Source organism: Nannobrachium achirus, assembly GCF_963921795.1.
Source record: "Nannobrachium achirus genome assembly, chromosome: 14".
Taxonomy (NCBI): Eukaryota; Metazoa; Chordata; class Actinopteri; order Myctophiformes; family Myctophidae; genus Nannobrachium; species Nannobrachium achirus.
Window position 1 is genome coordinate 24,700,712 of NC_137821.1, and position 25,710 is coordinate 24,726,421.

Consider the following 25,710-nt stretch of genomic DNA (forward strand, 5'->3'; position numbering starts at 1 on the left):
CATGCTATGGATGTGTGTGTTTTTTTCCTGTGTGATTGTGAAATGAATGATGTTCAAACAACCTCCTCCACCTCCTCCTCCTGCTCTGATGCTGTTACATTTTTGGGGGGAAGGATTTTTGGAGGCTGCGTCATCTATCCATGGGGGAAAGAACTGTGGACTGCGGGTGCACACATTTTGTTAGATTTTTATATATTGGCGTTTTTCTAAACCGTGATCCTCTTACCTATTGCCGTGGACGGTGGTGGCACCTCCCCGAGTGAGGAGATTTTTTGGCATGCACGAAAAAAGGTAAGCGATAGCCTATAGGGGTGGACAAAACACACCCCCACATTTAACATGCAGCATCATCGTCTTTATTATTATAATAACCAACTGCAGAGTGAGGTTTTGCTAGTATTATTCACCTTCATCGCAGAGAGCGTAGTAGGTGTGTAGGGCGGCTGTGTGAGTGTGTGTGTGTGTGTGTGGTGGTGTGGGGTGGGTGGGGGGGGGGGGGTGTCTTTTTGAATGGGAGGCGAGTGACAGCAATCGATTGCCGTTATGTAACAGTAAAAACACTGCCATAATAACATAGTAATTGACTGGATAGTACAAAGTAGCCTATATCCATGGCAGCTGTGTAGTCTATGTGTGTGTGTGAAAGTGGATGGTGTTTATGCAGTGGTGTAAAGTAACTAAGTACATGTACTTAAGTACTGTACTTATAAGTAGACTACAATTTTGAGGTATGTGTACTTTCCTGGAGTATTTCCAATTTCCAATATTTTTTTTACTTCTACTCCACTGCGTCTTGGGTGTAACAAGACAAGTGTAGCCCATTTCTACATTGCAGTAGGCCTACTGATACTTTCATTTGATATTTTAAGTAAAATATGTGAGTACTTTTTCCACCACTGAGTGTGTGTTGTTTGTTGGTGAGCTAGGTCAGGGTATTTTACGGTAAAGGACGGTTCTTTTTACGGGAACAACGCAGCCTGGACTGGAGTTGGTGATGTTGCAATCGCCGCGAGGTGCGCACATAATAGCCTACACACATTATGGATGCTTCGCTCTCTCGTAAAACATGTAGGCTGTAATTTACAGTTAACGTCTCCTTGCTGGGCTGCAACGACGAGGTGTCACATTATTTATTGATATAATAATTAGCCTTGTGTTGGGGTTAATATGATTTACAAAGCAGCGGCCATTGAATGAAAAGGAAGGAGTGTCGCATTTTATTTTCTGACATGTCATGTGGTGAAGTTGTGGCGGGTTCCGTGCCCGATTTCCAGGAAGAGCATTTGAATTTTTCCCTTTTTTATTTTTTATTTTTTTTACACTCATTCCCTTTTCTCCGCCCCTCTTTCACCCCGCCCCCTTCATTTTGTCTATGCAGCCACCAGATGGCGCCACAGGACAATAAATAGGCCAGCTCTCCTGGTTTAATTCAATTCAAATCAATTCAGAGGGGCTTCATTGGCGTGAGAAAAACTACTGACACATAATGCATGTACATAATAGTCAGTTATTTAGACAGAGATTGATTTAGTTGGACCTGGAAGACTGTTATGTTTCCATAATAATAATGATAGATTATGATGGAAAGGTGACATTCCCATTTCCGGTCAGTTTCTCAGAGCTTCATTTGATTGGCTCTGCAGTAGATTTGAACTGGAAACACAACAAACCTCCACAAGTTTCCTGTTCCTGCTGCTGAGCCAATCAAACGAAGCTGTGAGAAACTGACCTGGAACTAGTCTGGGATCACTTCACTTTTCGGGCTTGTAACCGGTCTGGAGCGGAAACCACAAAACGTCATGTTGTAGTACTCAAAGGACTACAATTTGGCCGGAACTATCCACCGGAAACAGTTTTAACCCAAAATAATTCCCCTGCGCTCAAGGACATACTTTTAGGGCCTACCTAATAAAGTCCTTGATGCGGAGTAGTTTGGCTTTTTGAAAAATGTTTGGTATATGCATCTTTTAGTCCAACTCGTAGCGACTGGAAAGACTACACTAGGCTACTCGAGCATTTTAATAGAGATTGGGGAAACAAACGGAGGGAACCAAATCAAAGCGACGCCGCTTCTTCTAGTGGTTTCCGCGCTTTAGGCGGAAACCAAACGGCCTGTTGTGAACAAACACCAGGCTTTCTCTCTGAAAGCCTGGTGGGCGAGGTTAACCTGGAACAGGTATTATTTATGCTGCCTTCTGGAAAAGAGAACTTTACAGACCCAAGAAAAAAAAGAAAGAAAGACATGCTATCCGGTTTACGTCCCGTATTTGTGTGACATACTGTAGTAGGTGGCTGCCTTTTTAGGAGACCGGAATTAGGTGGGAGTCTATTCATTCCAATGGGAGAAGTTAGTGAACGTGAACACAGCTTCTGAACAAGTCCATGAAAACGGAACTAATATTGGACCCAATCACCACAAGCCACACAATATTCCAAACAATTTGACACCAAAATGTCTGTTTTCAGAGACCCACATCAGGAGAAAATCGACTTTATTATCAACCTTTTTTCTGTCCCAGCAACACACTCTCTGGGTGTAAACACACAACATTTGCGAGATCTGCCGTCAGACGGTGCCTAGCAGACCATTTGTAATGCGTTTTGTGTACCATTTCTCCTCTCCGGCTCAAATTGGGATGGCATATCTTTCGATACCCACCACCTTTGCTATAACTGCAGTTGACATGTAGCTAACTAAACACATGGTTCGTCCATTCATTCATTCATTCATTCATTCATTCACAGAACAGCAGTGAGTAACATCATGGCAGAAGCTGGCTCACAGAACCATGACCCAGCCACCATACAAACACCACTGGCATTGGGCAACACTTCTGTCAGTCCTCCTCAGCAATGGTGAGTTGAAACCATCTTCTATATTATGTATAGTATATGTAGGGATCTGCTGCTTTACCACCCTGTACTTTTCTCCCCATCTACACCAAATCTTTTTGCCGCGTTGTGAGCTTGTAAATCTGCTCCCCAGAATATGAATGCTGAAGTTGAAGTGGTTAAGAGTGCTTCAACTGCGGGCCGCAGGCGCCTGCTGGCCTACTGCTCCAGGCGCATACCACTAAGGCATTGCCACATGGGCATGGATGCCTGGCGGCAGCGGCGGTTCGATTCCCGATCCGGACAACCTTTGCCCACGTGTCGCTCCCCATCTTTCCCCCCCCTTTCCTGTCAGTCTACTGTCCTATCAATAAAGGCATACAAACCCCAAAAACAAATCTTAAAAAAAAGAGCGCTCTAACTGTCTGTCGCAATTATTTAGCGTGACAATTAATTTTTTACTTAAAGTGTAATCGTGACAGCACTAGGACCAAGTATAGACCACACTCAATGAACAGAGACAGTTGGAGCACTCTTAACCACTTCAACTTCAGCATTCATATTCTGGGGGAACAGATTTAAAAGCTCACAACGCGGCAAAGAGATATGGTGTAGATGGGTGAAAAAGTGGTTGAACTACAAAGCCACGTCCTCAGGTCCAGTTTACTAGAGGTTTACAGGTTTTATTCATTCCAGAGAGGTAATAATCATTGACATGCAGTACTTTGCTCTTGCTTGCAGGGGCGCTGTCTGCATTTGGATGAAAGCACCAACCTAGCCAAGGTAAGCACAATGCTTTTGTCTGTCTCACCAAGCTCCTCTTTCCTCTTTCGAATTAAAATAGAAACAATTCTTCATCACTTACGCTATTTTAGCTGTTTTGGGAGAAATGTTTGGTCAGTGTGTTTTATTTGTATTTTTATTAAATTGTGTGATTCCACCTCATTTGCTTATAGACTTTTCCCACTGCGCTTTATTTTGCTGTGTAAGTCCTTTTGTGAGACAGAAGATATCATGCATGTGTTTACTGGTCTGTTTCTTTTGAGGCAGTGTGTTAGAATATTAGAACATGTTTGCCATGTCTACTTGTGTGGATGCAATACTTTTGCAATAGATTACAGAAGCATGATAGTAATTTTGCTCCAGTGCATAGATAATGTATGTATGTGCTTGTGCGTGTAACTTTATGTATGTATGTGTGTGTGTGTGTGTGTGTGTGTGTGTGTGTGTGTGTGTGTGTGTGTGTGTGTGTGTGTGTGTGTGTGTGTGTGTGTGTGTGTGTGTGTGTGTGTGTGTGTGTGTGTGGCAGACCTATAAAGGCGGTGTAATCTTTGATGTCAAAGGTTTCAATTAGGAGGGGAAAAGTATTTTGCATTTATATAGCACCTTTATCCAAAGTGCATTACATTCACACATTTATCTGCACGTGGCGCAGTCACACACCGACGGCAGAGGAAGCCATGCAAGGCACCAACCTGTTCGTCAGGAGCAGTTAGGGGTTTACGTGTCTTGCTCAAATCGGACCGGGAACCTGCAGATTCCCAAGTGGCCTCTCTACCCTCCTGAGCCACTGGCACCCCTGGTGGTAGCAGTGAAGCGTCACACCTCTGGAACAGCGTGTACTCTCTCTCTGGTCTGGAATCAGATTTCCACCAGACGGGCGTATAGGTTTCACCTCATTTCGGTCTTTTTAGGAGCCTGACTGACACACTGATCCAGAGTGACTTGTTTGGGGAGGAAGAGCCACAGCACTCTTTGTCCGAACAGATCCTTAACCAGTGGTGTAAAGTAACTAAGTACATTTACTTAAGTATTGTACCTAAGTACAATCTTTAGGTATTTGTACTTTACTGGAGTATTTCCAATTTCCAATACTTTTACTTCTACTCCACTACATCTCAGATCCAAATAGTGTACTTTTACTACATTTATTTGAAAACTTTAGTTACTAGTTACTTTGCATATATAAATGATTATATCATAAAACATACATTAACTGACTTTGGAACTATTTTATACCTCAGCTATTTGAAAATAGCCGATCTACAAGCTCACACCGCGTCGTGAACTTGTAGATCTGCTATTTTCAAACATTTTGTACTTTTATTTTTGGTACTTTAAGTATATTTTGATGCCAATACTTTCATACTTTTACTCAGGTACACTTTGAATTCTGGACTTTTACTTCTTTTACTTTTAACGGAGTATGTCTACATTGCAGTATTGATACTTTTACATAAGTATAAAATGCGAGCACTTTTTCCACCACTGTCCTTAACCACTTAAACCCTGTATGGCCATTGTCGGGCAGAAACCTCTCACTGTATCTCCACATTCTAACTTTTTGTGGTTCTTCATAAATGATTATACTTGATCATATTACAGCCTCACACAAAAGCATCAAAAGTAGCAGATCCACAAGCTTGAAATGCGGCTAGTTTTGCTGTTATATATTAACATCTCTCTCTCTCTCTCTCTCTCTCTCTCTCTCTCTCTCTCTCTCTCTCTCTCTCTCTCTCTCTCTCTCTCTCTCTCTCTCTCTCTCTCTCTCTCTCTCTCCCTGTCACCTCTTGATGCCACCTTCATGTTTGTCCTTGTCCTCTCTGTCTGTCTCTGCCGTGTCCCGCTGTCCCTCCACCTCCTGGCTGTGGGTTAAACTGTGACATCATTCATGTCACAAGGGGTCCTTATGTTGTGTGTTTGGGCCCCTGCCAGAGCGGGCCCCGTGCCGACAGGACACACACACTCAACTCACACACACACACACACACACACACACACACACACACACACACACACACACACACACACACTGAGATCACTCTTCACACCTTGCGATGCCACACACACTCTCTCCCATGAGCACACATGCAACACGCTTCTACACCTACTACATACACACATGCGTAGTAGTACACAATTTACTCTCTCTCTCACACACACACACACACACACACACACACACACACACACACACACACACACACACACACACACACACACACACACACACACAGAGGACACAATTAACCCACACAACACACACACACACACACACACACACACACACACACACACACACACACACACACACACACACCACTCTCTCTCATTCAAGCTTTAATCGCCCTCTTAGGCACACAAACACACACACCAGCCTTATGCCTTCCTCTCCCTGGAGCACCACACACACACACACACACACACACACACACACACACACACACACACACACACACACACACCTGGGGCTCTCCATCACTCAGCCCTCTCTGCTTTATTACATTTACTGCTGGTCATGAATCTGATCCCGCGCACGCATGCACACGCACACACACTCTCACACACAGTCATATTTAAGACCTGTGTGCACACAGACCATTATGCTCATAGCCTCCCCTCTCTCTCTCTCTCTCTCTCTCTCACTCACACACACACACACACACACACACACACTCACACACACACACACGCACGCGCGCGCGCACAAGTAACCACTCTTGTGTCTACACCCAAACACACAAGCTATTATGTTCATGGTCCCTTGCGCACGCCGAACAACTTGCCAATATGAGCGTGTGCATTCACACCCCAACACGCACGCACGCACGCACGCACGCGCGCGCGCGCACACACACACACACACACACACACACACACACACACACACACACACACACACACACACACACACACACACACACACACACACACACACACACACACACACACACACACACACACACACACACACACACACACACAGGGTGTAGTGTGCCAGCAGTGCTGTGACCTGGCTTCAGGGCGTGTAGAGTGGGGCATTATTCAATGGAAAGGAGGCAGAGAGAGGACTAGAGGGAGGGAACAGGACTGCATGGACAGACAGACATTTAGCAGACACTCTCATCCGGAGAGACTCGTCGTTGTCGGGTGGAAACCCTGTATGTCCCAAACTGTTACTTTTGATTTCCAATGGATCCAGTGTAGTGTAAAATGGACTCCAATGTTATGTAGTCCAATTAGTATTTCATCAAAGAGTCTGACAGATACATCTTTACCACATAACCATAGAGATGATGTGCAAAGATTTGCGTGAGTTTTGGACTGTCTTTGGATATCTGTCGTAGTAGTAACAAAAAGTGTGTTTTCCAAAAATCTGCCTATTATAGTGCCACCATGAGTCCGATTTGAATAATGTGGAGTGGAGGCCTAGTGTGTTCGTTTTTGGCCGTGTGTGTGTGTGTGTGTGTGTGTGTGTGTGTGTGTGTGTGTGTGTGTGTGTGTGTGTGTGTGTGTGTGTGTGTGTGTGTGTGTGTGTGTGTGTGTGTGTGTGTGTGTGTGTGTGTGTGTGTGTGTGTGTGTGTGTGTGAAGTTCCATGCCGATCTGTCCATTCTGGTGCCACAAAAGACAGGTCCACGGCACAGATATGTTTGGGAAACTGGAATTCCTCTGGTGGTTCACAGAAAAGCAGTGGTGGACCAAGTACTCAACCCCAGTACTTGAGTCAAAGTACAGACACTCCTGGTCAGATATTGAGCAGCCCATATGCCAGTCTGAGACGTGGGCTTTAGAGGGGCTTTGGAGGAAGGAAGTGAAGGATGAGAGAGAAGGGATGGAGGTTTAGGGGAGGAGACGTGAAGGCATGCACACCTGAGCAGAATCACTGTCCACTTCTACAGTCTGATAAACATATCAACACCTTTGAAGAGGTAGTTCACCCCAAAAAATTACATTTTATTCCTACTCACCCCACAAAGCCTTCAATTCCTTCAGTGGAGATTTCTTTGGATAGTTTTTGTCTCATATCTGATCCAACATTCCAATATTTTGTTATTTGAAATAAATAGAAGGCCTTATGCAGAATTTTGTAAATGACTCGTTTTGCTTTGGCCTCCTATTTACTTCAATTCGTTAATATTGAAATGCTAGATCGGGAATACTACAAAAATAGCCATGAATATCAAGCCATGAATATCAAGGCTTCATTGGGTGAGTAATTGATAGAAACAAAAGTCATTTTTTGGGGTGAACTACTCCGAGTCCTTAGGTTTGTGATAAAACATTATAGCCATTATGGCAGAACCACGGTCCTTCCACCCACCCCTTTGGGTGACGTGTCCTTGACTCCGATAGTGACGCTGCTGCTTAGTAAATGTTAATGGCTTCAGAATAAGGGCATGGGCCTCATGTGAATGTTTTCTCAGTAGCTAAATCTCAGAATCTGAATCAACGTTATTGTCACATCACAGGTTTACTGGTGTAAAGATGTGGGTGACATTTGTTTTTGTGCAAACTCCATCGTTGTAGTTGTTTTCAGGAAGAGAAAAACAAAAGAAGGAATGGGTGGCAGGGAGAACAAGGAGAAAAATTAACCAAACAGTATAAGAAACATGTCAAGTATAGGCAAACATTTGATATACGGGTATCTATTATATACATATAGCATAATCCATGTGATATAGTATTTACATGAGGTTAGATTTAAGGTGCAGCATAAGATTAGACACAAAGGTGGTGTCACTTCAGTACTACTAGGTAACTCCACAAAGCAGCAGTTATGTACATGAGATCAGACATTAAGGTGTGGAAGAGTATTCAGCACATTGTACACGAGATAAAGTGCAAACAGAGTGTCAACGTATTGTCAGGTTCAACCACATAGTCTACAAAGGGCTGTAACAGGTTAAATCCACAAGGTAAAGTATAAAGTCCAAGCCAAGGCCAGCCTGGTGACACAGGCGGGTCAGGTCTTTGTTCAACTGTCCAATCTGAATGAGGCTTGAATGAATCTGAAATCTGATTCAGGCTATACCCACTGAGCGCGTGAAAAGAGTCCATCTCAACCAAATTGCATTTGAACTGAGATTATTATATCTTTTTTAATCATTCTCAAGATGTTAAGTACGCTTAGCGGTCTACGGAATTTTAATTTCCTTTCCGCTGGGAACAAGGAAATTTTGAATGGCTGTACTGGCTGTCAACCATTGCAACTTTGAAAGTACCTTACGCCAACGACAAAGTCACGATGCGATGAAGAATGCCGACAATTGCGGGAATCTCAAAGATGTGGTCTGCACCATATTGATAAAGGGGCCACAATGTTTCTGGCTGACAGTGACGATCTACTGTATACAGTATGTTCAGTGCTGCTTTGTGTGTAGTGGTCCTACACAGACACAGATGAATAGAATGCATTCTTTATTAGTGTTGCTGTGTGCGTCAGACAGACAGGACGTGGTCTTGTGTTTAATGGAGGTCAAACTGATGCAATTCACTCAAGGAGCTTATCCTTGCTGACAGGTGGAAACCTTGTATGTCCAAAACCGGTCCTTTTTTGGCTATTATTTAATTCATAAAAAAATAGTGAATCTACAAGCTCTATAATGTGTTGCGATGTAGATCTGCTATGTTGTGTTTAATCTGTGTATGTGGGTGTAGAAGTGTTTTTTTTTTTTGTTATCAATTATTTTTATTTTCCATAACATAAAATTAGAGACATACATATGAATAGAACAAGAAAAAGTAAAACATTAATCAAAAGAAAAATGCAATTAACAGACAAACACAAACAATAGCAAAACAAGAAAAGGAAAAGAAAACCCACCCACCCCCTTTCCCCGGACCAACACGGAATGTACAATAGTGCATGCCTGTGCTAGGCTGTTACCACTATATAGTGATTTCTTGAATCATAGCCTTAAGCTTATCTGCAATGTCCGACCACATATTAATGTTTTCTTCTTTTGCTCCGTGTAACCTTGCTATCGACTGCTCTAAATATACTATATCTAGAAAGGTTAAGGCCCACTGGCGAAACGTTAACGTATGAGGAGGTTTCCACCGCGTAGCTACCATCTTCTTCGCCGCCGTTAATCCAGCAAAGAAGATGCGCTTGCGTATATTGTTTAGTTGCAACTGTGAGACGTCATTTAATAAAAATAAAGAAGGAGAAGATATGATATTAATACTAAAAATAGTTGAAAGTTTTGAGGCAACCATATTCCAGAATGACGACACATTTGGGCATTCCCAAACCATGTGAAGGAAGGTACCAATACTATTTGAGGCGCAGAGAGTGCAGTTGGGATTATTCAAAATCCTCATAGCACATAGTCTGCGGGGAGTTAAATAAGTCCGATGAACAAAATTTAAATGAATTTGTTGATGGTCTGGATTTCTAGAAGATAGCCTAATGTTAGACCACACTGTGTCCCAACAAAAGTCAGGGTCCAAATTTGGTACATCATTCCTCCAAACAGTATCAACAGATAGGGGCCCATAACTACAGTCTAATAAAAAACCATAGAGGGTGGAAACCAAACCTCTTGTTCTGTTACCATCACAGATAAACTCATGGAAGGGGTGCAATCTAAGGGGAGCTTGCCATGGGACCCCATAGGTCCTCATGGACAATCTCAGTTGGAAGTAGAAAAAAAGGGTATTTCCAGGCAGATTGAAGATGTCACACAAATCTCGAAAAGGTCGTAAACCATTTCTATCAAATAAGTCCCCTAATGTACGAATCCCCTTAGCCCTCCACCTTGGAAAGCGAATGGGGCGATCCTCGATTAAAAGTCTTTGATTATTGAACACTGGGGAAAATAAGTTCCATTTACAATCAATCTTACACATCTTTTCAGCTGCTCTCCATACTGCCACTAAATGAGAAATGATAGGTCCAAAGCGAACTTTGCATTGATGTGTAGTTATGTTTGAATAGATAAGATCTCTCAATTCAACAGGCTGCACTAAACTCTCCTCAAGCTCTCTCCAAGAAACCTTATTTGCTGGGTTAAACCAATTTAAAAGGGGGCGGAGCGTGAAGGCCCAATAATAAAATTTAAAGTTGGGCAATGAAAGGCCGCCATCATCTCTAGCACGCTGTAATAGAGAAAGTTTAAGACGAGGGCGTTTCCCTTTCCACACAAACTTAGATATCGAAGAGTGAAGCTTATTCCAGTATTGCGGCGGTGGTGGCAAAGGGAGCATAGAGCTTACAAAGTTAACCCTAGGAAGAACATTCATCTTTATGATTGAAACTCGAGCTTGGAGAGAGTTGGGCAAAGATGACCATCTATCTAAATCAAGACAAATCTTATTTAGAGTGTCACCATAGTTGTTCTTAACAATAGCCTGAAGAGAGGGGAAAATATCTATGCCAAGATATTTGAATTGGCTTACTACTGGGATTATGGGCGGCAGGATAGCAGATCTCATCTGATCATTTAGAGGTAGAAGGGCTGACTTCGTCCAATTAATTTTGTAGCCGGAAATGGAACTGAACTGATCAAAGATTTGAAGGACATGAGTAATTGACTGTGGTGCATTCTCAATGAACAGTAGAATATCGTCAGCATATAGGGAAATGCGATGCTGTGTGTTGTTAATCGAAACAGGAGTAATATCTGCAGACTGACGCACTGTCTGAGCCAAGGGTTCGAGTGAAAGTGCGAAAAGGAGAGGACTAAGGGGACAACCCTGCCTCGAAGATCTGCCAATCGTGAATAGCGGCGAACAGATCTTACCGGTTAGGACCATCGCTGACGGATTAGAATAAAGTACTTTAACAAAATGTATGAATGAAGCACCAAATCCCATTTTATCTAGTACAGCCCACAGGTAAGACCATTCCAGACGATCAAATGCCTTCAACGCATCGAGCGACAACACTGCGGCGGGGGTCCTCAGCTCCTTAGCCCTATCGATGATATGCAATAGTCGTCTAGCATTATCAGAGGCTAGTCTAGTTCCTATGAAACCTGTCTGATCACAGTGTACTAAGGTGGTCATAAAACCCTGCAAGCGACGCGCAAGCACCTTAGCAAAAACTTTTAGATCAGAATTCAGAAGTGAAAGCGGTCTATAGCTTGCGCAATCTGTGGGATCCTTGTTCTTCTTCAACAATAATGATATAATAGCTACATTCACATCCCTGGAGAAAGAGCCACTTTCAATTGCATATCGAGGGTGTAGAAGTGTTGTATGTGTGATTATGCGAGAGTGCTGTGTGTATACATACTGTACGTGTGTGTGTGTGTGGGGCATTGCAAGGTGTGAAGAGTGATCTGTGTGTGTGTGTGTGTGTGTGTGTGTGTGTGTGTGTGTGTGTGTGTGTGTGTGTGTGTGTGTGTGTGTGTGTGTGTGTGTGTGTGTGTGTGTGTGTGTGTGTGTGTGTGTGTGTGTGTGTGTGTGTGTGTGTGTGTGTGTGTGTGTGTGTGTGCGCGTGCACTTGTTGAGGAACAATGTGTCCACACACAAGTATAGAATCCTCATCCAGTTTCCGGTAAAACGACCGCAAAGCACCAGCCATTTGACAGCTGCGATCGATCATGATCAAGCACGCACGCACACAGACGCACACGCACGCACACTCTTGTCCCTGACATCTGTTGGCTGTCACTTTCGCTCCAGGTGACATCGTGTCATACATCATAATGTACACAGGGGACACTTGATGCTATAGTTCATAGATCTCTGATCCTCTGCCCTGCTAGACCGTCCACGTGATGCTCTCTAAAGCTGCGTCCAAAGCTGAAGCTATTTCTTCTATTCTAGTCGCTTCTATCACTTCACTTTGGTCGCGCAGGTCCGCGTTGGTAAACAAATCATGTCCCGTTGGAATCAAGGCGAAACACCCGGAAAAAAAAGGGAGTCCCAAGTTCCAACACCAAAACACCCAAAACATTTCCGTGTCTCCTGACAACATCAACGCTGATTGGCTGTCAGGACGCGATGGGTGCAGTGGGGGTGAAGCGAAGGTCGCTTCAGTTGGATTACGATAGATACGAGGCGACCGTTCGCGCGGCCCCGTTCGGATCGTTCGCGCCGCGCGCCGTCTCGTCTTTGCATTATCTTTGTATTTAATCGTACCGCTCGAACCATCCAGGTTTGAACCCAGCTTGATGTCAGGGCTTCTCAAACTGTTTTGTCTTGTCAAGGACCCCTCAAAAAATCGATGTATTTTGCCGCTGACCCCCACTGGAAAATATTTGGTGCCAGAGACCCCATGCAAGATTTGTGTTGTTTGTATTTTCGGAAAATACAAGCTAAAACCTCAAACACGTCACATCTTGATGGGTTGTGAGCTTGTAGATTGGCTATTTTCAAATAGCCGATATACATTATATAGGGGATAAGTGGTTAAACGGATCCACTCCTGAAATCACTGTCTTACGTGGTCTCTTATTGTATGTATCTCTGGGACCCCAATCACACCTCGGAGGTAAAATAACTCTGTGTGTTGCTGTGTAGTTTTTTCATTTAGAAAACTTACCCTATATACTTAATTTACCGAAGTTCGCCAGGGCTCTATACTTGGTCTGCTCCTTTTCCCCCTCCACACCATATCTCTTTGCCGAAAATAGCAGACACGCTTGCATGTAACACGTTGCGATACGATGTAACATGTTGCAATACATTGTATACATTGTGAGCTTATAGATCTGCTACTTATGCAGAATGTTCGCCCCCCAAGAATAGGGAGGGACGCTAGGGTTCATGTGGTTAATGATGTCATTGATGCCTCGACAATCAATTGTCACTTTTGTCATGCAAATAAAGGACAGAAAGTGAAATGGAATTGAGTGAGGACAGCTGCTCGTGTTGTCAACAAGCCTGCGGCTCCGATGAGAGAGAGAGAGAGGGGGGGAGAGGGTGAGAGAGAGGTTATATCTTTCAACATTTCTTTTGTTTTCTTTCTTTTATGTCGTTTTGGCAAAATAAAACATTCAACAAAGTCAGAAAAGTTGCAAAAATAGCTGTGTCGCAATGTGACGTGTTGTGAGCTTGTAGATCTGCAATTTTCTTTATTAATCTTTTGCTATTTTTGACAAGATCGAGAACGTTCTCTCTATTTTAGTTAACACAGTTGCAATTGATTCATAATTGTTTTAGTAAAGCCTAATCTTTAATGTTCTATTCCAGTTAACTAAAATGTTTTTCAGATTCTAGCTCTAGTTATTTTGTGACGGGTAGTTCTAGTTAAACCTATACTGTGTAAGTTGCTCAACTAGTGGTCTGTAGCAGTATAGCAAACCGCGGTCGCGTCTGCGTTTTTCGCCGCGGACCGGCCTTCAGACCACCGCGTCCGCCTCTCCTCGCCGAGATGTATCCTTAGAGGTCTCTCGTGTTCCTCTACGAGCAGCGGTTGGGGAGTTACATGCTAGACTCCTAGACCAGTGTAAACAAAGCTGTTAAAGCAAGCTATTTCCTGAAGATACTGCAGATATGCCTGTGATTGGCCGGTAGTGTACCATGTGTTTATGATCTGCGATATGATTGGCCAACGTATACACAACGTATACAGATGATGCAGATGATGTCATTTTTCCGCGAAATTCTCCCCCCCTCACGGCTCATAGAAAACATATAAAGAGAAGGCTTTAGAAGCTGAAATTAACGGAGTGGGGGTTCTAAAACTTTAGCGATTTAACAGTTAGGACAATTTTAAGATTTGTTTTATAAAAAAAGTTACATGGTATAACTTTAACTATAGTAACCTTGGTGAGAGGGACAGAGAGAGAGAGAGGAGAGTGTGAGCAGCTCAGGATGGAGAGGAGGGGAACAGGAAGCAGTGGGAGGTACGTGTGGAGGAGGTGGCAGAGGATGACAGCACCACCTCCTCTTCATCGTCTCTTCATCGTGAGCACTGGGACAGAGAGATGAGAGGTGGAGCTGACATCATACGCTCAATCGTGTGTGTGTGTGTGTGTGTGTGTGTGTGTGTGTGTGTGTGTGTGTGTGTGTGTGTGTGTGTGTGTGTGTGTGTGTGTGTGTGTGTGTGTGTGTGTGTGTGTGTGTGTGTGTGTGTGTGTGTGTGTGTGTGTGTGTGTGTGTGTGTGTGTGTGTGTGTGTGTGTTACTGTACTTGCGAGAGCAAAATGTCCCCAGGTGTATAGCGATATTTGAGTTTGAGGGTTAGGGTTAAAAATGGCACAATAATTGTCATCACGAGTATGGTAATACCATTACCAACAACATGTGTCGAATGTTTTCAGAGGAGCAATCGATTGCTTACAGAGAGCATATTTTGTGGTGTGTTGATTTTCTTTGAGGCAGTGCTAACAGGGTCTGAAAGAAAGAAAGAAAGAAAGAAAGAAAGAAAGAAAGAAAGAAAAGTCTGGAGATGGTGATGAGCGGAGAACAGGGAGAGAGAGAGAGAGAGAGAGAGAGAGAGAGAGAGAGTATTGAAAGAGAGAATGAGTTTCTCTTCACTGCTTATCTGGTGTCGGGCAGAAACCTTATCTAGGCTTATCTAACTTATTGCTTATTGTGTTTTTTTTTTCTCGTAAATTGACCTACTTGATCATACTACAGCCAGTGTCACACAAAAGCATCAAGAGTAGCTGACCTACAAGATCAAACGTGGCGCGAACGTGAATCCTGTAAAGCTCCTGTTTAGGCCATATGAGGTTTCCAACCTAGACGAAATAAACGCTCTGTGAAAGAAGGCGTGTGTGTGTGCGCGCGCGTTCACTTATTTTATGTGCATGCTTGCAACCTGTATGTGTGGTGTTATCTACTCTACTACGTCTAGATGGTGTGAGATGAGTGAAGATGTGTGACTTGTGCAATGATGTGAATGAGCAGCAGAGAGATGGAGAGGTGAGGAGTGGAGGGAACAGGTGTCTGAGCACAACACCTCTAATGAGAGCCATGGAGGAGACACGGAGACACCTGAACCCCAGTGGACCCATTGTGGGGCTTTGTGAGCTTATAGGCTAATATTCGGCAGAGATTTGGTGTAAAGGGGGAACAACGCGACGCGTGAGCTTGTAGATTTGTTATTTTTGGCTAATGTCGTCCCCCCCCTTATATAGGGAACCTCCTTGGTTGTTACTTGTTAGCCACTCAGGAGCTGGAAACCCTGAAAGTTACCCCTCCAATCAGAACTGGCCTGGAAGTTGCCCCTCCAATCATCTGGATGGAATGGCACACCTGATCTGCATACAAGTAGGCTCCCACCCAGACACTCGCAACCACAGCTGGCACATAGTTACAACCCGTTCCAAACTATTATAGTCTTAAAAACAGAGGTCCTACAGTATGTATACCTTGACCCAAGTACGGGGTTTGAGTACTTTGTCTGCCACTATTGAGAACATCAGAGTTGGATGTAGTGCGTTCAGCTGCTCCACATCATGGTTCCAGGCTTAGGGCCAGGGTTTAGGCCTACAGACTGTGTAGACAGCAGGGTTTAGGCCTACAGACTGCTAGACAGCAGGGTTTAGGCCTACAGACTGTTCTAGACAGCAGGGTTTAGGCCTACAGACTGCTTGTTGCCGGACGGCAGGGCTTGGCCCTTGGAGAGCAGACGTGCAAATCCTCCTCTCAAATCCTCACTTTCTCTGCTGAGTCTCTCAAACCCCCAAATCCCCTTTCTACAGCAAATCCCAAAATCAGCACAGCCGTAAGCATGTTCCACTTGTGTCTGCCGTCTCTCTCTCTCTCTCACTCGCCCCCCACTCACCTCCTGTATCTCTCCTCTCTTTCGCTCTCTCTCTCTCTCTCTCTCTCTCTCTCTCTCTCTCTCTCTCTCTCTCTCTGCCTCTCTCTTCTAGGGGTGGGACGATAAGCGATATTATCGTATATCGTGATAAAAAACACTCACGATAATCGCATCGCAGAGATTTAATTTATCGTGATATCGTCCTCCGTCATGCACTGGGATCAATTCACCTTTTATTTGCCAAGCTGCATGTCCAGTACCACTTAAACCCTCTATAATTGGTAAAAGGTACTTATAATACACGTACTTGATACAGCCTTTTTTGACCCTCTATCAAATGTCTTTGCCAAAAAATAGCCAATCTACAAGCTCACAACGCGTCGCAACGCGTTGTGAGCTTGTAGATCTGCTATTTTTTGGCAAATGTTACGCCCAGTATAATGGATTTTGATTAGCGCGATATTATAGTAAATCTCGATTTCTTTTGTCACAATAATCGTGATATGAAAGTTTCATATCGTCCCATCCCTACTCTCTTACCCTCTCTCTCTCTCCCTCCTCTAACCCACTCCCCTCTATCCCCGTCTCTCTCTCTCTCTCTCTCTCTCTCTCTCTCTCTCTCTCTCTCTCTCTCTCTCTCTCTCTCTCGCCCTGTCTCTCCTCCACCCTGACCCCTCTCACCCTCCCCACCCATGCCCCGGCTCCTGTTCTGGCGTTCTGCCTCTCAGGTTTCACCCCCACCTCCTCTCTCTCTCTCTCTCTCCTGCCCCCCCTTTGACCCTCTTTCACCCCCACCCCCTCACCACCACACCCACCCACCCCACTACTCCCCAGAGCGAGAGGCAGCAGCTCCCAGCCCTTTGTGCCTTCCTTCCCCTCCCTCCTTCCCTCCATCCCTCCTGCACCACCTCCATCATCCACCCACCCACCCACCCATCTCTCTCTCTCCTCCTCCCCCTGCCTTTGTGTGAGAGGGGCCAGCGCAGGGGGAAAGAGGGGAGCTTGTGTGGAGAAGAGGTGTAAAAAAGACACACAGAGAGAGACAGGCGGAGAGAGGGTCCGACGCAGCGGAATCACTGTTTTACACGGTTTCTCCTTGTTTTAGACTCGGGGAGATGTGGACGCACATGCATGGAACGAACGCGTTAGCGTACGCGCACACACACACGTTTGATCGACTACACGTTAGATCGACGACACCGGCACGCAAACCAAGTGTGAATCAAGCAAGCATTAGGCGAGTCTGTCTGAAGTGGAGCACGCGTGCCGTGTAAGATAGTCGTTTCGGTTACTTCCTCCGTACTTTGATCACATTATTAAGATGGAAATATTGTACGCACACATCTAACTATCCACTTAAAAGCGAGCAAAGAAAGGCCCCCAAAAAGAAGAACATAGCAAAAATAAAACGGTAACTGGATTATTCTCTTGTATGAAATCAAATCTTTCAGGAGATTGTGTGCATGCGTGAGTGCGCGTGTGCGTTTGTGTGTGTGTGTGTGTGTGTGTGCGTGCGTAGGTAATGATGTGTGTTAATGGAGGCCAGCCCTCTGGCCTGTGGTGCTGTGCTCACTGACAGATGGCCACATTAACCAGATACCTGGCTGCTGCCGCTAGCGTGCTCCCTGGACCCCCTGATACGCCCGGACCAGACACACACACACTCATCCTCACACAAACACACACACACACACACACACACACACACACACACACACACACACACACACACACACACACACGCGCGCGCGCGCACCACTTGTAGATCTGCTATTATCGGTGTGCCCCACCAGCGTGCAACCACGTATTGCTCAGGCTTTAGGGTTAAATGAGCACTTAACCCATTTCCAACCTATATTCGTATAATTGGTCCTCACTGGTGCTCGTACTCCGGCGCCCCGTTGGCCCGACTGGCGCCATTATAACCGGCCCCATCCCACACCCTAACCTCACACTGACCTGACGTTTGGCAGACTATTGTTGGGACGTCGGAATAATGGGAGGTGGGGAAATATGAGCGGACCCCACCATAATATGGTGCCATTTCTGTCTCAGAGGAGGGCTGTGGGCAGTTCAGAAACCTGCCTAACTGTGCCATCATCAATGGGGAAAGCAGGCTTTCTATTCCTGGCAAGTTGGCATGCTTTTACCGATGATGTCTCTGGTATGCGGGTTTCTAAAGATTCGTTTTTGTTAGGCTTTTATTGATAGGATAGTAGACTGACAGGAAATGGGGAGAGAGATGGGGAGTGACACGCAGCATAGATTGTCAAGATCGGGATTCGAACCCACGACACGCTGTCAGGCACCGGAGCCTATTTTCGGTATGGGCCTGGACCGGTAGGCCAGTGGACGCCCTGGCACGCAGGTTTCTGAACTGTCCTCTGCCCTCCTCTGTCTGAGACACAGATTGAATTGACAGAAATGGAGTCGTCTCATAATAAAATATTTTAACCAGAAAATAATTGTATTTGGTGAGGACCAGGACATTTTGTCCTCACGATGTCTGTTCCTCAAATTCTGTTTCTCAAATTCTACTCTCTACTCCTCACAAATAGTAAAGCATACACACACACACACACACACACACACACACACACACACACACACACGCGCGCGCGACTGGAGACTCAACGGGGCGATGTAGAGCAGCTGAAGCAGCAACCACTTTGTGATTAAAAGTGATTATTTCTGACATCTGGAAGCTTTGTTTTGTCACTTAAGTCCTCACCTGAACACTGGCGAATGAACACAGTTTTCCCAAAGTTTGTTCAAATCTCTCCCCTAGATCACTGGTTCTCAAACCTTTTTAGGCCGTGAACCCCAAAATAATCATATTTTAACCGGGGACCCCCTCACCCTGACGAGCACTAAGAGTTGAGGCATTACATTTTGTATAACATGGCTTTATTGTGAAAATAGACGATCTACATGCTCACAACGCCTCGCGTTGCGAGCATGTAGATCGGCTATTTTCACATTTTCTGCCTCTAATATTTGACAATTCATCAAGTCATTTTAGAGGTATTAAAAAGTCCTTAAATTGTCACTTTATAAATGTGCAGATACACTTAAACGTTGTGGGTTTGTTTACTGTTGAGTGAGAAAACAACATTGCACATTAAGTTAAATCATCTGGGGACCCCCCAAAATAATTTGGGGACCCCCCTGGGGTCCTGACCCACAGGTTGAGAACCACTGCCCTAGATCCGCTGTAAGCCTTACAGCTATACCTTTACTCAAGTACAATTATGAGGTACCGGTTATTTATTACAAATCACACACTAACCAATTAAGCCCGATGTGAAAATAGACGATCTACAAGCTCACGCCACGTTGTGAACTTCTGTCAAAAAAGTTGGAAAAAAATGCGAGTAGCCTACTTTTTACTTTGGTACTTGAAGCACATTTTTACATGTAGAATGTTGAATACAGGCCGTTTACTACATTGTGGTATTGCTGCTTTTGCCTGGGTAAAACATGTGAGTACGTCTTCCACCACTGCTTAACGTGTCCCTTTAACCCATTTAGACATGAAAAAAAGTCTTCTAGATCCTAACAGTTTTCTGAAAAACCTATGTTTCTCTGTCAGTGGTTCTCAAACCTTTTCATGTCAAGGACCCCCTAGAATTGTATGTATTTGACCACAGACCCCCATCTGAACATATTTAGTTAAAGGGACCAAGAGAAAGAAGGATTTTCGTTACAAATGTCTGCTTAAAAAAAAAAAATACATTCAAAGATTTGCACACGACATTTTCAAGATTTTTCAAAAATAGCAGATCTACAAGCTCGCAGCGCGGCACTCGGTGCCGCGCTGTGAGCTTGTATATCTGCTATTTTTTATTAGTTTATAAGCATGAAATAATGGTTAAAGTGGTGACAGAGATATGCGTACCCGGTCTAAACTGCTTAATTACAAGCTCTTCACATGACACCAGCTTTGATCTGGGGGTAAACACGTCAGACACAATTATAGTAGTCTGCCTCAAAGCAGCACAAACAAACTGCTACGCTTCCATCCACTGCAACGCAGGAACCTCCTATCTCCATGTCAACCGTTTTCTCTCTCTTTTTGTGTAAACAAATGCCCAATTTCAGTGGTTCTAAGACATTCTTTGTGTCAAGGACCCCCAAATGTATGTGTATGTGGCCGCGGGCCCCCATCTGAAAATGTGTTTGTACCAGGGATCCCGAGAAGAGACGATTTATGTAAAGAAATGTGTAAATGATTCAAAGATGTTTCAATATTCTTTCAAATATTTAGCCAACGTATAAACGGATGAAGTTGTTGAAATTATTGTGATGCTACATTAAGTACTTTATCTGGGAACCCCGTGGACCCCCCACACAGACGTCGATAACCACTGGCCCTATTTCATTGTACAAAAGTGTCTTGCAGAGGTAGCAGAATAAGCCGATCTCCAAGCTCACAATGTGCCATGAAGCTACACGTTGTGAGCTTGTAGATCGTCTTTTTGAAGTCAAAGTGGTGAAGTGTGCCTTAAATATTGAGCTAATGAAAAGCATTAACAAGAGCTTTGTACCTGAATAATTACTACATTGGATCCATTGGAACACAAGGTTGTGTTTTACATTACCTGGAAAGTAGTCTGGTAGGTTTCACCTTGAAACATGGGCTGCATATTGTTGTAGTGTTTTTGGTTGGTTTCTATTCTGAATGTTTTGAAGGTTTGCACAGGGCTCTACTTCCTGTATTGTCCCAGCTCAGATTCTGAGCTGGGACAACTTCCTGGCCAGGAATATCATAGTTTTGGCCCAGAGGTTCTTCTCGCCCCCCTAGTGGCGAAAAAAAGAACCTCTGGGGACTCAGATTGCCTGGAAAGTAACAGCTTTGGACATACAAGGTTTCCACACAACAGTGACGAAATTCAACTATGTCATTTGATAGAAACGGATTGTGTAGATTTGTGTGTGTGTTTGTGTGTGTGTGTAAGGTTCTCTGAGGTAATGTCCTTAGTTAACCATATAAGAGGCACGACAGCTTACCTACTGATCTACCTGTGTGCTCACATGCCTACGCACCCACGCACGCACGCGCGCACGCACGCACGCACGCACGCACACACACACACACACACACACACTCAGTCCCTCACTCATTAAGCTGTAAACAACACGTAGACCTGGAACATACAATCCGCCTGAGATTATACCTGTGTGTGTGTGTGTGTGTGTGTGTGTGTGTGTGTGTGTGTGTGTGTGTGTGTGTGTGTGTGTGTGTGTGTGTGTGTGTGTGTGTGTGTGTGTGTGTGTGTGTGTGTGTGTGTGTGTGTGTTGCTGTACAGATGAATGTGTTAATATACACCTCTTAGTGTGTGTACAGTGCATAAATTATGTATTTACTGTCCATAGAGCCCTACACCGCACATGCATTTTTAATACACACAAGACAGGAAGGTAGGGCACTCGGTGTGCGCGGGTGTGTGTGTGTATGTGCTTGTATTTCTGTATACTTGTGAGGCGCGTATCAAAAAAGAATCTGGGGTAAGGCTGGTTCTTGTAAAGGAGCGCTAGGTTTTGGTGGAGATGACGGAGGCGAGCCGTCTCAAGCGGACTTGAGCCACGTGAGACACCGCTGAGCGAGCTAAAGCAAGTGCGTCGTCTTGTCGAGCGTGTGAACATTTCATGTCACGATTATTGTGACCCCCCCAAAAAAATTCACTCTCTACCAAATCTCTTTGCCAAAAAAGAGCAGATCTACAAGCTCACAACGCGTCGCAAGCTTGTAGATCGGCTCTTTTTTTTTGGCAAAGAGATTTGGTTAGAGAGTGAAAAATTATTCGCTCTCTTAAAATTATTTCCAATTGTATAGGGTTTCAATGGTACCGGATCCCAGTGTATGACGGAAGACAATTTCACGATACATTTAAATCTCCACGATACGATTATTGTGAGTGTTTTTTTTTTATGACGATAAATGATAATAACGACCAGTAAGACTCCCTAATTGGGAGATAAGCGACCGTCAGGTTGCATACACAAACTTTAGAAGGCAATGGTAGGCAATCAGGAGGGAATATGGGAAATGGGACAGATCCATGTTGATGACATGACTTTAGAGATACTGTGTACCGCTTTGCGTGATTGTATGGCAAAATCTGTAGGAGCAGTGTCCAAAAATGTGTTTTGCAAAAACCGGCCTGATGGTGGCGCTAGATGGGACGGATGCATGTTGATGATATGACTGTAGAGATACTGTGTAGTGCTTTGTGTGATTTTAAGGCAAAATCTGTAGGAGCAGTTTCCAAAAATGTGTTTTGCAAGAATCGGCCTCATAGTAGAGGGGGGCTCTCTCCATTCCGACATGTCGCCACTCCGACAGTGACTTCTTATTGTCGGAGTGGCAACACTTCCATAGAGGTTAAGGTTAGGGTAAGAGATAGGGTTGGTGTCCGTCGGAAAGGAGTGTGTGTGCAGAGTTTGGCATGGATAGGGGCAACGATGGCGGAGATATGAGTACGGGAAAAGTGTGACGTGACTCACTGACAGACTGACAAGCCGGTAGAGGTTTTGATAGTAACTGTGACCTGGCGGTCACAATTATCGTCCAATCCCTAATGTCCTCAAAAGTCTAGTAATCCAAACGTGTGTGTGTGTGTGTGTGTGTGTGTGTGTGTGTGTGTGTGTGTGTGTGTGTGTGTGTGTGTGTGTGTGTGTGTGTGTGTGTGTGTGTGTGTGTGTGTGTGTGTGTGTGTGTGTGTGTGTGTGTGTGTTCTTGCACTATTAGGTTGTGTTGGTAGTTTCTGAGTATTTGTCTTGTTTAACAATGACATTGAGATACTTGTTGCACTAACTAGCATTGACTGCTTTGGTCTCTTTTTTGTAAGACACTTTATGTATATGTACTTATATTTAATTCGCCCCCTCTATTGATGCACCTTCTCTTTTTTGGTACTGTACTGCTCTTGTTTTTTACTCTTATCTATCTTTTCCTACTTCTCTGTAACTTTGTAAATAACTGTATACTGCTGTGCTACAACTGGACAACTGAATTTCCCCCTTGGGATAATAAAGGTATCTATCTATCTATCTATCTATCTATCTATCTATCTATCTATCTATCTATCTATCTATCTATCTATCTATCTATCTATCTATCTATCTATCTATCTATCTATCTATCTATCTATCTATCTATCTATCTATCTATCTCTCTCTCTCTCTCTCTCTCTCTCTCTCTCTCTCTCTCTCTCTCTCTCTCTCTCTCTCTCTCTCTCTCTCTCTCTCTCTCTCTCTCTCTCTCTCTCTCTCTCTCTCTCTCTCTCTCTCTCCTCTTGCAGAGAGGGAGTTTGTCCACTAGCTCAGGGGGTGAGTGTATTCCTGGAAAGCCAGCTGCCACTCATGTTACCAAAGCTAACTCGATTAGAGCGCTTCTGCTGCTACTCAGCACTGTTCTCCCCACCGTGCACGCACACGTGCACACACGCACACGCATACTGTACAATGCACACAGTTGTACCCAAGCCTTTCAGTTTCAACACAGACTCAAAAAATGTGTCTATGGTGCGCACACACACGCACACACAATACACACACACATAGACATTAGATTAGAGGATATTGCAATTGGGAGCGTGACAAATAAATGATGTGGAAGCGCATGGTGAACATTTCACGTGACACACATCTCACAAATGAATTTGGCGATGCCTCATTCACACATGTTGCTTTTATTTGCGGCGAGGAATTGACCTAGTTTCAAACAACAATTGCGTCTCTTTATCGCCACGCAATGTTCGCGCAAGGTGTGCAATGTACTCATGACACACGCTGCAGTTAAAATTATTGTAAATGAAATGCTCCCAGCGTTTGAGGACCTTTAGGCTAACTGTGTCACAGCAAATGCCATTGTCAAAATTAATGCCATTTCTGTGACTACTGCACTTGCATCATTTGTGTGTGTGTGTGTGTGTGTGTGTGTGTGTGTGTGTGTGTGTGTGTGTGTGTGTGTGTGTGTGTGTGTGTGTGTGTGTGTGTGTGTGTGTGTGTGTGTGTGTGTGTGTGTGTGTGTGTGTGTGTGTGTGTGTGTGTGTGTGTGTGTGTGTGTGTGTGTGTGTGTGTGTGTGTGTGCGCGAGCATACGTGCAAGAGAGAGATTACATCGAGAGGCAGATGCAGCAATTATCATCTGCTTGCTAGAAAAAACAAGCTTGTAGGAAAACTAGCCTGGCTGGCAAATAAGATCGACGCATCAAATATGATTAACAACATGAACCCTATAGCGTCCCTATCCTGGGGTCGAACGAAAATAGTTGATCTACAAGCTCACAACGTGTCAGGCTGGGACAGTGTGGGACACTGTGTAAGCTTGTACTTTTCCTAGTTGTAATTTCTCAAATTCTACTATACTAGTGGGGACATTTGGACCTCACCTCAAGTAATATTATAATATATCGTCGCTGTCGGGTGGAAACCTTGTATGTCCAAAACCTTTCCTATTTTATTATTATTTAAAAAACGAGTTAAAGTAGGGAAAATAGACGATCTACAAGCGCACAACGCCTCGCACCGCGAGGCGTTGTGCTCTCGCAGATCTGCTATTTTCACTACTTTTGTGCAGCGCTCTTGTAGGGTCTTGTATGATGAAGTAGGGCTTTGATTTACGAAAGAACATACTATTTTGAAACGTGGATATAAAAGGTTTATGCCCGACAGTGACTACCGGTATATTAAACTACATGACACACACACACACACACACACACACACACACACACACACACCCACACACACACACACACACACACACACACACAGACACACACAGACGCACACACACCTCTGTTGCCGCAAAACGGCGTTTTGCCGCCACTGTGCCACCGAGCCCTGCCGAAGCCGAACTATCAATTAGCCTTGCCTCCCGTTTGAGCCGCTGACCTTTTCCACCGTGATCACACTAATCAGTGATCAGCTAGATAAACACAGTCTGCCATAACAGGTCATTAGCATCTTCCTCTGCCGCGGACGGCCCAGCTCCTATAGGCCCTGCTGGTAATTAGGCCCTGGGGTAATTGACTGCGTAATTGGTTGTTGGTGGTATGTATGTGTGTTACCCCGGCCCGCATGCCTCAAACCTGGAGCTGGGGGGGGGGGCGCGGGTGAGGTGGGGCGGGGGGGTAGTAGAGGATCGGGACTGCCATTACTTTTAATTACCTGTTGTTAATTTTGATTGCCCCACTTTTTGGCTCGACGGTTGTGTGTGTGTTTGTGAGTGAGAGAGAGAGAGTGAGGTCAGTTTACAGCAGTGGTTCTCAAACTTGGGGTCGGGACCCAATGTCATTTTTTTTCTCACTCAACGTTAAACAAAACAACACAGAGTATAAGTGTATACACTAGGGTATCTGCACATTTATAAAGTGGCAATTTAAGGACTTTCAAGACCAAACGTTTTAATACCAAACTGGCGCT

At 44.4% G+C, this 25,710-nt stretch overlaps 1 protein-coding gene across 3 annotated transcripts in view; it reads left to right on the forward strand.

Annotated features, from left to right (window-relative positions):
- The first annotated feature begins 200 nt into the window (after positions 1 to 200).
- Positions 201 to 25,710, forward strand: part of kdm6ba (lysine (K)-specific demethylase 6B, a) — a 242,263-nt gene continuing 216,753 nt past the window's right edge. For all 3 annotated transcript variants that reach the window (XM_080742373.1, XM_080742377.1, XM_080742378.1), the window contains exons 1-3: positions 201 to 291; positions 2,746 to 2,856; positions 3,574 to 3,615. The gene's annotated coding sequence lies outside the window, so the exon portion shown is untranslated. The remainder of the gene's footprint in view (positions 292 to 2,745; positions 2,857 to 3,573; positions 3,616 to 25,710) is intronic.